The sequence below is a fragment of the Oncorhynchus keta genome, unplaced genomic scaffold, assembly GCF_023373465.1.
Source record: "Oncorhynchus keta strain PuntledgeMale-10-30-2019 unplaced genomic scaffold, Oket_V2 Un_contig_7985_pilon_pilon, whole genome shotgun sequence".
Lineage (NCBI taxonomy): Eukaryota > Metazoa > Chordata > Actinopteri > Salmoniformes > Salmonidae > Oncorhynchus > Oncorhynchus keta.
The window spans coordinates 34,263-48,249 of NW_026289792.1; positions in this window are offsets into that span (position 1 = coordinate 34,263).

The window sequence follows — 13,987 nt, forward strand, 5'->3', positions numbered from 1 at the left end:
TTTAGTTAGGTATTACTGCACTGTTGGAGCTAGAAACACAAACATTTAGTTAGATATTACTGTACTGTTGGAGCTACAAACACAAACATTTAGTTAGGTATTACTGCACTGTTGGAGCTAGAAACACACACATTTAGCTAGGTATTACTGCACTGTTGGAGCTAGAAACACAAACATTTAGTTAAGTATTACTGCACTGTTGGAGCTAGAAACACAAACATTTAGTTAGGTATTACTGCACTGTTGGAGCTAGAAACACAAACATTTAGTTAGATATTACTGCACTGTTGGAGCTAGAAACACAAACATTTAGTTAGGTATTACTGCACTGTTGGAGCTAGGAACACAAACATTTAGTTAGGTATTACTGCACTGTTGGAGCTAGAAACACACACATTTAGTTAGGTATTACTGCACTGTTGGAGCTAGAAACACACACATTTAGTTAGATATTACTGCACTGTTGGAGCTAGAAACACACACATTTAGCTAGGTATTACTGCACTGTTGGAGCTAGAAACACAAACATTTAGTTAGGTATTACTGCACTGTTGGAGCTAGGAACACACACATTTAGTTAGGTATTACTGCACTGTTGGAGCTAGAAACACACACATTTAGTTAGGTATTACTGCACTGTTGGAGCTAGAAACACAAACATTTAGTTAGGTATTACTGCACTGTTGGAGCTAGGAACACACACATTTAGTTAGGTATTACTGCACTGTTGGAGCTAGAAACACACACATTTAGTTAGGTATTACTGCACTGTTGGAGCTAGAAACACACACATTTAGTTAGATATTACTGCACTGTTGGAGCTAGAAACACACACATTTAGTTAGGTATTACTGCACTGTTGGAGCTAGAAACACACACATTTAGTTAGATATTACTGCACTGTTGGAGCTAGAAACACAAACATTTAGTTAGATATTACTGCACTGTTGGAGCTAGGAACACAAACATTTAGTTAGGTATTACTGCACTGTTGGAGCTAGAAACACAAACATTTAGTTAGATATTACTGCACTGTTGGAGCTAGAAACACACACATTTAGTTAGGTATTACTGCACTGTTGGAGCTAGAAACACAAACATTTAGTTAGATATTACTGCACTGTTGGAGCTAGAAACACAAACATTTAGTTAGGTATTACTGCACTGTTGGAGCTAGAAACACACACATTTAGTTAGGTATTACTGCACTGTTGGAGCTAGAAACACACACATTTAGTTAGGTATTACTGCACTGTTGGAGCTAGAAACACAAACATTTAGTTAGGTATTACTGCACTGTTGGAGCTAGAAACACAAACATTTAGCCAGGTATTACTGCACTGTTGGAGCTAGAAACACAAACATTTAGTTAGGTATTACTGCACTATTGGAGCTAGAAACACACACATTTAGTTAGGTATTACTGCACTGTTGGAGCTAGAAACACACACATTTAGTTAGGTATTACTGCACTGTTGGAGCTAGAAACACAAACATTTAGTTAGGTATTACTGCACTGTTGGAGCTAGAAACACACACATTTAGTTAGGTATTACTGCATTGTTGGAGCTAGAAACACACACATTTAGTTAGGTATTACTGCACTGTTGGAGCTAGAAACACACACATTTAGTTAGGTATTACTGCACTGTTGGAGCTAGAAACACAAACATTTAGTTAGGTATTACTGCACTGTTGGAGCTAGAAACACAAACATTTAGTTAGGTATTACTGCACTGTTGGAGCTAGAAACACACACATTTAGTTAGGTATTACTGCACTGTTGGAGCTAGAAACACACACATTTAGTTAGGTATTACTGCACTGTTGGAGCTAGAAACACACACATTTAGTTAGGTATTACTGCACTGTTGGAGCTAGAAACACACACATTTAGTTAGGTATTACTGCACTGTTGGAGCTAGAAACACACACATTTAGTTAGGTATTACTGCACTGTTGGAGCTAGAAACACAAACATTTAGTTAGGTATTACTGCACTGTTGGAGCTAGAAACACACACATTTAGTTAGGTATTACTGCACTGTTGGAGCTAGAAACACACACATTTAGTTAGGTATTACTGCACTGTTGGAGCTAGAAACACACACATTTAGTTAGGTATTACTGCATTGTTGGAGCTAGAAACACACACATTTAGTTAGGTATTACTGCACTGTTGGAGCTCGGAAAACAAACATCCTGCTGCACCTGCAATAACATCTGCTAATATGTGTACGTGACCAATAAAATGTTATTTGATTTTGCCATTAAACGGCACCTGCTAAAACCACACATGACACATCATCATACGTCTCACTAGGCTGTAAAGAAGAGCCGTGCTTCTTTCTTTGAGGTTACAGCGTCAGTCACTCCTCTTCACAGTAGTCAAGCAGACCTCATGCACCACACACACACACACACACACACTGCATGGCTCACTTCTGCTTTTACTTCTACAGGAGCACTGTTAAAGGGGAACTACTGTACACACCACCATGGCTCTTCTGCACAACTACTAAAACACTTTTCTGGACAGTATTGTCTTGATTTTGATTACAGCAAACTAAGTCAAATCGCAGTCTGACATTCAGAATACCATAAATAATACAATGATCTATGTTTTTAAAATGGTTATTTTATATCAGTTGTGTATTTTCTCTCCCAGTTGAAAAAACTCCCCCACCTTTGATACTTCAGTATAATTTCCATCAGCCCCAGGGCGACCTCTACTGGCTGAAATGGAATAATGCAATGGAACCACATCTTTGATACTTCAGTATAATTTCCATCAGCCCCAGGGCGACCTCTACTGGCTGAAATGGAATAATGCAATGGAACCACATCTTTGATACTTCAGTATAATTTCCATCAGCTCCAGGGCGACCTCTACTGGCTGAAATGGAATAATGCAATGGAACCACATCTTTGATACTTCAGTATAATTTCCATCAGCTCCAGGGCGACCTCTACTGGCTGAATAATGCAATGGAACCACATCTTTGACACTTCAGTATAATTTCCATCAGCCTCAGGGCGACCTCTACTGGCTGAAATGGAATAATGCAATGGAACCACATCTTTGATACTTCATTTACATTACATTTACATTTAAGTAATTTAGCAGACGCTCAGAGCGACTTACAAATTGGTGCATTCACCTTATGACATCCAGTAGAATAGTCACTTTACAATAGTGCATCTAAATCTTAAAGGGGGGGTGAGAAGGATTACTTATCCTATCCTAGGTATTCCCTAAAGAGGTGGGGTTTCAGGTGTCTCCGGAAGGTGGTGATTGACTCCGCTGTCCTGATACTTCAGTATAATTTCCATCAGCTCCAGGGCGACCTCTACTGGCTGAAATGGAATAATGCAATGGAACCACATCTTTGATACTTCAGTATAATTTCCATCAGCTCCAGGGCGACCTCTACTGGCTGAAATTGAATAATGCAATGGAACCACATCTTTGATGGAACTGACATCCTCAAGGGGGAAAAAAAGTGAATCACTTCAGTGATTTTCAACTGGGAGAGAAATTTTCTCAAGTACGTTGTACATTTTCAGAACTCTAAGGGCAAAAATCTAAATAGATTATCAAAATGGCTCACATTTCAAAACTCTAAGCACATTTTCAATTGACCGAGTAACAACAAACAAATTCACAATATCACTTGTTCACTGCACCAAATCACTCTTTCAATTTGAATACACATTGCACTTTTCAAAATGCAATATTCATTTTGACTTTTGATGTGATTTTCTTGTCATTTGTTAATAATACATTTAACTATCACTTAATTGATCTGCTCCAAATGGATACGCTACTGAACCAGGATTATCTATTTATTTTATTTAACCTTTATTTAACTAGTCAAGTCAGTTAACAAGTTCTTATTTACAATGACGACATACCAAAAGGCCTCCTGCGGGGACGGGGGCCTGAGATTAAAAATGACAAATAAATACAATTTAAATATGTGACAAAACACACATCACAACAAGAGAGACAACACTACATAAAGAGAGACCTAAGACAACAACATAGCAAGGCAGCAACACATGACAACACAGCATGGTAGCAACACAACACTGCATAAAGAGAGACCTAAGACAACAACATAGCAAGGCAGCAACACATGACAACACAGCATGGTAGCAACACAACACTGCATAAAGAGAGACCTAAGACAACAACATAGCATGGTAGCAACACATGACAACACAACATGGTAGCAACACAACATAACAACAGCATGGTAGCAACACAACACAACAACAACATGGTAGCAACACAACATGGTAGCAACACAACATGGTAGCAGCACAAAACATGTTACAAACATTATTGGGTACAGACAACAGCACAAAGGGCAACACAAAGAGACAACAATACATCACACAAAGCAGGTAATCACAAGGTTAAGGGCAGAGAAAGCTTGTTGGACACATAGAAAGCTTTGTTGTAGAGCGTTTAACATAACATCCTGGGAGGGGCCAGCTGAGTATATCATCTGCATATTCATGGATGAGAGTGCCTCATTAACGTATATAGTTTGATAACTGCTGAACACTGTAACGTTCAATATTTTTACATCATAAATGTATCAATTTATATCAATTTCTGTTAGAAGTTTTCAAACTAAATAATATATATTCCACACATTATCTGAATGTCATTGATAAGCTGATTCATGTTGCCAAGCAGAGAGACAGCTGATACTCTATAAGCTGATTCATGTTGCCAAGCAGAGAGACAGCTGATACTGTATAAGCTGATTCATGTTGCCAAGCAGAGAGACAGCTGATACTCTATAAGCTGATTCATGTTGCCAAGCAGAGAGACAGCTGATACTGTATTAGCTGATTCATGTTGCCAAGCAGAGAGACAGCTGATACTCTATAAGCTGATTCATGTTTCCAAGCAGAGAGACAGCTGATACTCTATAAGCTGATTCATGTTGCCAAGCAGAGAGACAGCTGATACTGTATAAGCTGATTCATGTTGCCAAGCAGAGAGACAGCTGATACTCTATAAGCTGATTCATGTTGCCAAGCAGAGAGACAGCTGATACTGTATTAGCTGATTCATGTTGCCAAGCAGAGAGACAGCTGATACTCTATAAGCTGATTCATGTTGCCAAGCAGAGAGACAGCTGATACTGTATAAGCTGATTCATGTTGCCAAGCAGAGAGACAGCTGATACTCTATAAGCTGATTCATGTTGCCAAGCAGAGAGACAGCTGATACTGTATTAGCTGATTCATGTTGCCAAGCAGAGAGACAGCTGATACTCTATAAGCTGATTCATGTTGCCAAGCAGAGAGACAGCTGATACTCTATAAGCTGATTCATGTTGCCAAGCAGAGAGACAGCTGATACTCTATAAGCTGATTCATGTTGCCAAGCAGAGAGACAGCTGATACTCTATAAGCTGATTCATGTTGCCAAGCAGAGAGACAGCTGATACTCTATAAGCTGATTCATGTTGCCAAGCAGAGAGACAGCTGATACTCTATAAGCTGATTCATGTTGCCAAGCAGAGTGACAGCTGATACTGTATAAGCTGATTCATGTTGCCAAGCAGAGAGACAGCTGATACTGTATTAGCTGATTCATGTTGCCAAGCAGAGAGACAGCTGATACTGTATAAGCTGATTCATGTTGCCAAGCAGAGAGACAGCTGATACTCTATAAGCTGATTCATGTTGCCAAGCAGAGAGACAGCTGATACTGTATTAGCTGATTCATGTTGCCAAGCAGAGAGACAGCTGATACTGTATTAGCTGATTCATGTTGCCAAGCAGAGAGACAGCTGATACTCTATAAGCTGATTCATGTTGCCAAGCAGAGACAGCTGATACTCTATAAGCTGATTCATGTTGCCAAGCAGAGAGACAGCTGATACTCTATAAGCTGATTGATGTTGCCAAGCAGAGAGACAGCTGATACTCTATAAGCTGATTGATGTTGCCAAGCAGAGAGACAGCTGATACTGTATAAGCTGATTCATGTTGTCAAGCAGAGAGACAGCTGATACTCTATAAGCTGATTCATGTTGCCAAGCAGAGAGACAGCTGATACTGTATTAGCTGATTCATGTTGCCAAGCAGAGAGACAGCTGATACTCTATAAGCTGATTCATGTTGCCAAGCAGAGAGACAGCTGATACTCTATAAGCTGATTCATGTTGCCAAGCAGAGAGACAGCTGATACTCTATAAGCTGATTCATGTTGCCAAGCAGAGAGACAGCTGATACTCTATAAGCTGATTCATGTTGCCAAGCAGAGAGACAGCTGATACTGTATTAGCTGATTCATGTTGCCAAGCAGAGAGACAGCTGATACTCTATAAGCTGATTCATGTTGCCAAGCAGAGAGACAGCTGATACTCTATAAGCTGATTCATGCTGCCAAGCAGAGAGACAGCTGATACTTTATAAGCTGATTCATGTTGCCAAGCAGAGAGACAGCTGATACTCTATAAGCTGATTCATGTTGCCAAGCAGAGAGACAGCTGATACTGTATAAGCTGATTCATGTTGCCAAGCAGAGAGACAGCTGATACTCTATAAGCTGATTCATGTTGCCAAGCAGAGAGACAGCTGATACTGTATTAGCTGATTCATGTTGCCAAGCAGAGAGACAGCTGATACTCTATAAGCTGATTCATGTTGCCAGGCAGAGAGACAGCTGATACTCTATAAGCTGATTCATGTTGCCAAGCAGAGAGACAGCTGATACTCTATAAGCTGATTCATGTTGCCAAGCAGAGAGACAGCTGATACTCTATAAGCTGATTCATGTTGCCAAGCAGAGAGACAGCTGATACTGTATTAGCTGATTCATGTTGCCAAGCAGAGAGACAGCTGATACTGTATTAGCTGATTCATGTTGCCAAGCAGAGAGACAGCTGATACTCTATAAGCTGATTCATGTTGCCAAGCAGAGAGACAGCTGATACTCTATAAGCTGATTCATGTTGCCAAGCAGAGAGACAGCTGATACTCTATAAGCTGATTCATGTTGCCAAGCAGAGAGACAGCTGATACTCTATAAGCTGATTCATGTTGCCAAGCAGAGAGACTCTTCATGAATGCACAATCAAAGATTCTGAACATAAGACAAGGGGCATTACAAGTGTTCTCAGTTTAGAGTTTTGTACTTACAGTTTTGAAAATATACTACTATACATCTGAAAAACGCCCTGAAGCGATTTAAATAAAACTGTTATTGACACCAAAATGCTACAGCCAATGTTAATGTCAGAGAAGTGAAGCTTGCTCAGATGGATTACAAATACAATACCAGTGCTTTATTAAAGAATCCCTCCATGGCTTTGAGTAGGGAGATGGATCCCTGGTGTCTGATACACGCCGTTTGGTGAGAAGCAGATCCTGTGGTGAGCACGAGACTGAGGAGACCATGTCTACTCTTTTGAATTTTGATTGAGTGTTTGCCTAATAAAGTCATGCTAGGAGATGTTAGTTATCTCATGAGACCGTTTGTTCCGTACCCCATATTGTGTTTCAGGTGCCAATGGTTATGGCCACTCATGTTGCAGCAGTGTGTAGGAGGGAGATTCCTAGATGTGAGAAGTGTGCCAGAGGGCATGGGACAAATGAGTGTGTAATTTCTGAAGAGAATGTAGTTTGTTGCAATTGTGGTGGCAGACCATTTTGCTGAGTATCAGAAATGTCCTGTGCGTGTGAGACAGGTATTGGCTGCCTAGGCTATGAGACAGGTTGAGGTTGCCAGGGTTTGAGCAGAGCAGAACGTGACATGGGTGATGGGCCAAGGGTGAGGGATCATGAGAGGATACCAGTAAGTAATAGGCCAGGACTGAGTGACCCAGACAGTTTGTGTTTTAGCAAGGTTGGTTTAATTTGTATGATAAATAACTGTAGCCTACTGCACAGGTGCAGGAAGTCACAGAAGATAAAAGTAGCAGCAGTAAAAAAGGTTATTGTGAGTGAAATATTTTACGCAGGGCAGGCTTACAGGCATAAGCGACATAGCCCCCCGCAGAAAATATATACACTTAATGTACAAAACATTAAGAACACCCCCCCCTTTTGCCCTCAGAATAGCCTCAATTTGTTGGTGTTGAAAGCGTTCCACAATTTTACTGGCCCATATTGACTCCAATGCTTCCCACAGTTGTGTCAAGTTGGCTGGTTGTCCTTTGGGTGGTGGACCATTCTTGATACACACAGGAAACTGTTGCGTGTGAAAATCCCAGCAGAGTAGCAGTTCTTGACACAAACCGGTATGCCTGGTACCGGTACAACGGCACTTAAATCTTTTGTCTTGCCCACTCACCCTCGATATGGCACACATACACGATCCATGTCTCAGTTGCCTCAATACTTTAGATATCCTTCTTTAATCTGTTTGTGCATCAGCAGTTTTGATCTTGTTTCGTCAGTCACTGACAGTCACTGACAATTTTTCGTTAGTCTATTTATGGACCGTGCACACAGGGCACGTGCCCAGTGGCCCTGATATTCAGGGGGCCCCCATGGATTTTGTTAGATACTCTCACTCAGATATCATAACATAAGTCATGGCAAAATGCGTAACATTGCAGGAAATTAGCTTTAAAACTGCAAAAAACTTTCTCTGCCCTATTGCAAAATAAGTTACATTGGATAATGTTTTAAATAATATTGCTACATTTTCTCTCCACCCATTGGCAAAAACATGTAGAATTGTAATAAATTAGCTTTAAAATGAAAAATGTTCTCTCCACAGTCAAGAGGGGGGCCACTCAAATGTTTTGCCCGTTTGAAGGGGGGGAGTAATTAATTTTTATAAAGCTTTTGATAAGATTGAACACCCATGTATGTTACAAACACTGGAATATGTAGGTTTAGGTGAAAACAGTACAAAGGTGATTGGAATGTTATATGATGGTAATAATAGTTCAGCATCTCTTCAACATGGAACATCAACATGATTTGAGTGAAGAGAGGAATTGGTCAAGGATGTCCCAGCTCACCATTACTGTTCATTCTTACTGCTGAGTTATTAGCTATCCTTATAACTGTTAGTCTGAAGAACAAATCTTACTGCAGAGCGTTTCCCTTCACCTTTGAAAATGAAATAACTTACAAGACTTCACTAGTTCCATGGTCAGAATAAGAACTAGATCAGTTTCCTTTTTCACCTAAAGCGAAAGAACTTGATCTCAAAACAATGAATGACATTTACCCATGTAATGATTTCATAAGACAGAGATTCAACTTTGACATGAACCATTGTGTGTTTTGTAAATCAGATATTGAAACGGCAGAATAATTTTTCCCCCCCATGTCAACCTTCTAAAGCCTTTTTGGGAAGCATTTCAGTACTAAATCACATAACGATAAATTCATACGCACTTTAACGTTTAGCAGTTTGGTTTTCTAATGGAGGACAGGAAAGGTGAATGTACAGTATGTATAACTTCATCATAATTGTTTTTTTTAACTACTGTATTGTTTTCAAGGTAAAGGTAAAGGTAAAGGTCAAGGTAAAGTGAAATAAATCATCTTTGAAATTGGTTCGATCCAAACAAGCCCTCATTCTTTATCTCTGTCATTTCATTCCTGAATAGATTCCTGAATGTTTGTACAAGTTTGCTCAGTTTGTTTATTGAAATAAATGTTCTTTCTACATGTGAATTATGTTTGTTTGATTTTTTTTAAATGTCTAGGAAAACAAAACACTTCTCTGGACAGTATTAGTATTGTCTCGATGTTTTTGCATCGTTAACAGCAAAGTAAAATAGCAGTCTGACATTCAGAATATCATAAATAATAGAATGATCTATGTTTTAAAAAAAATAGACCTCCTTTTATATTTTAAAAAATGTAACGATTGAGATCATTTGACATGGACAATAAAATACATATTTAGGCATAACCATTACATAGGATCAAAAGTCTAGAGGCTTACTACATTTTAACCCTCTTATTAAAAATACCCAGAAGAAGCTAAATCAATGGCTACAGAGGGACTTAACTTTAAAAGGAAGAGTCCCAATAACCAAGGCTGAAGGTATCTCTCTAGACTAACATATGGCACTCTATCTTTATATCTTAACAGTAAAATAAGCAAGGAGATAGACCAGATGCTTTTCAACTTTCTGTGGAGAAATTGTACCCATTACATTAGGAAAACTGTTGTAATGAACACTTATGAGAATGGTGGACTGAATTTTCTGGACTTAACTACTTTAAATAATACTTTTATTTAGATCAATTGGATAAAACAATTCCTAAGAAGACCCACTTCTATCTGGAATTTTATTCTTCATCATGTCTTCTCTACTTTTGGTGGCCTTAACTTCATGTTGTTTTGCAATTATAATATTGACAATATTCCAGTGAAACTTTCTGCTTTTCATTGGCAGGTTTTCTTGTCATGGCCCTTAATTTATAAGCACAATTTATCTCCACACAGATATTATATATGGAATAATCGGGATATATTGTATAAAAATACTTCTTTGTTTTTAGAATATTGGTTCCGAAATAATATCCTATTGGTGAGCCAACTGGTAAATGCAGAGGGTCTTCTACTCAGTTATAAGGAATTCTTATCACTTTACAAGGTCCCTGTAACACCTAAAGATTTTGCCATTGTTTTAGACGCCATTTCCTCAGGTGTTGCTCTGTTACTCAGGAACGTGTCAAGACCTGACCCTCAGAGCCTACCTTCTGTTGACCCTGTTGACTCATCAGTAGGAAAGACCTGACCCTCAGAGCCTACCTTCTGTTGACCCTGTTGACTCATCAGTAGGAAAGACCTGACCCTCAGAGCCTACCTTCTGTTGACCCTGTTGACTCATCAGTAGGAAAGACCTGACCCTCAGAGCCTACCTTCTGTTGACCCTGTTGACTCATCAGTAGGAAAGACCTGACCCTCAGAGCCTACCTTCTGTTGACCCTGTTGACTCATCAGTAGGAAAGACCTGACCCTCAGAGCCTACCTTCTATTGACCCTGTTGACTCATCAGTAGGAAAGACTTGACCCTCAGAGCCTACCTTCTGTTGACCCTGTTGACTAATCAGTAGGAAAGACCTGACCCTCAGAGCCTACCTTCTGTTGACCCTGTTGACTCATCAGTAGGAAAGACCTGACCCTCAGAGCCTACCTTCTGTTGACCCTGTTGACTCATTAGTAGGAAAGACCTGACCCTCAGAGCCTACCTTCTGTTGACCCTGTTGACTCATCAGTAGGAAAGACCTGACCCTCAGAGCCTACCTTCTGTTGACCCTGTTGACTCATTAGTAGGAAAGACCTGACCCTCAGAGCCTACCTTCTGTTGACCCTGTTGACTCATCAGTAGGAAAGACCTGACCCTCAGAGCCTACCTTCTGTTGACCCTGTTGACTCATCAGTAGGAAAGACCTGACCCTCAGAGCCTACCTTCTGTTGACCCTGTTGACTCATCAGTAGGAAAGACCTGACCCTCAGAGCCTACCTTCTGTTGACCCTGTTGACTCATCAGTAGGAAAGACCTGACCCTCAGAGCCTACCTTCTATTGACCCTGTTGACTCATCAGTAGGAAAGACCTGACCCTCAGAGCCTACCTTCTATTGACCCTGTTGACTCATCAGTAGGAAAGACCTGACCCTCAGAGCCTACCTTCTATTGACATCCTGTTGACTCATTAGTAGGAAAGACCTGACCCTCAGAGCCTACCTTCTGTTGACCCTGTTGACTCATCAGTAGGAAAGACCTGACCCTCAGAGCCTACCTTCTATTGACCCTGTTGACTCATTAGTAGGAAAGACCTGACCCTCAGAGCCTACCTTCTGTTGACCCTGTTGACTCATCAGTAGGAAAGACCTGACCCTCAGAGCCTACCTTCTATTGACCCTGTTGACTCATCAGTAGGAAAGACCTGACCCTCAGAGCCTACCTTCTGTTGACCCTGTTGACTCATCAGTAGGAAAGACCTGACCCTCAGAGCCTACCTTCTGTTGACCCTGTTGACTCATCAGTAGGAAAGACCTGACCCTCAGAGCCTACCTTCTGTTGACCCTGTTGACTCATCAGTAGGAAAGACCTGACCCTCAGAGCCTACCTTCTGTTGACCCTGTTGACTCATCAGTAGGAAAGACCTGACCCTCAGAGCCTACCTTCTATTGACCCTGTTGACTCATCAGTAGGAAAGACCTGACCCTCAGAGCCTACCTTCTATTGACCCTGTTGACTCATCAGTAGGAAAGACCTGACCCTCAGAGCCTACCTTCTGTTGACCCTGTTGACTAATCAGTAGGAAAGACCTGACCCTCAGAGCCTACCTTCTGTTGACCCTGTTGACTCATCAGTAGGAAAGACCTGACCCTCAGAGCCTACCTTCTGTTGACCCTGTTGACTCATTAGTAGGAAAGACCTGACCCTCAGAGCCTACCTTCTGTTGACCCTGTTGACTCATCAGTAGGAAAGACCTGACCCTCAGAGCCTACCTTCTGTTGACCCTGTTGACTCATTAGTAGGAAAGACCTGACCCTCAGAGCCTACCTTCTGTTGACCCTGTTGACTCATCAGTAGGAAAGACCTGACCCTCAGAGCCTACCTTCTGTTGACCCTGTTGACTCATCAGTAGGAAAGACCTGACCCTCAGAGCCTACCTTCTGTTGACCCTGTTGACTCATCAGTAGGAAAGACCTGACCCTCAGAGCCTACCTTCTGTTGACCCTGTTGACTCATCAGTAGGAAAGACCTGACCCTCAGAGCCTACCTTCTATTGACCCTGTTGACTCATCAGTAGGAAAGACCTGACCCTCAGAGCCTACCTTCTATTGACCCTGTTGACTCATCAGTAGGAAAGACCTGACCCTCAGAGCCTACCTTCTATTGACCCTGTTGACTCATTAGTAGGAAAGACCTGACCCTCAGAGCCTACCTTCTGCTGACCCTGTTGACTCATCAGTAGGAAAGACCTGACCCTCAGAGCCTACCTTCTATTGACCCTGTTGACTCATTAGTAGGAAAGACCTGACCCTCAGAGCCTACCTTCTGTTGACCCTGTTGACTCATCAGTAGGAAAGACCTGACCCTCAGAGCCTACCTTCTATTGACCCTGTTGACTCATCAGTAGGAAAGACCTGACCCTCAGAGCCTACCTTCTGTTGACCCTGTTGACTCATCAGTAGGAAAGACCTGACCCTCAGAGCCTACCTTCTGTTGACCCTGTTGACTCATTAGTAGGAAAGACCTGACCCTCAGAGCCTACCTTCTGTTGACCCTGTTGACTCATCAGTAGGAAAGACCTGACCCTCAGACCCTACCTTCTGTTGACCCTGTTGACTCATCAGTAGGAAAGACCTGACCCTCAGAGCCTACCTTCTGTTGACCCTGTTGACTCATCAGTAGGAAAGACCTGACCCTCAGAGCCTACCTTCTGTTGACCCTGTTGACTCATCAGTAGGAAAGACCTGACCCTCAGAGCCTACCTTCTGTTGACCCTGTTGACTCATTAGTAGGAAAGACCTGACCCTCAGAGCCTACCTTCTGTTGACCCTGTTGGCTCATCAGTAGGAAAGACCTGACCCTCAGAGCCTACCTTCTATTGACCCTGTTGACTCATCAGTAGGAAAGACCTGACCCTCAGAGCCTACCTTCTATTGACCCTGTTGACTCATCAGTAGGAAAGACCTGACCCTCAGAGCCTACCTTCTATTGACCCTGTTGACTCATCAGTAGGAAAGACCTGACCCTCAGAGCCTACCTTCTATTGACCCTGTTGACTCATTAGTAGGAAAGACCTGACCCTCAGAGCCTACCTTCTGTTGACCCTGTTGACTCATCAGTAGGAAAGACCTGACCCTCAGAGCCTACCTTCTATTGACCCTGTTGACTCATCAGTAGGAAAGACCTGACCCTCAGAGCCTACCTTCTATTGACCCTGTTGACTCATCAGTAGGAAAGACCTGACCCTCAGAGCCTACCTTCTATTGACCCTGTTGACTCATTAGTAGGAAAGACCT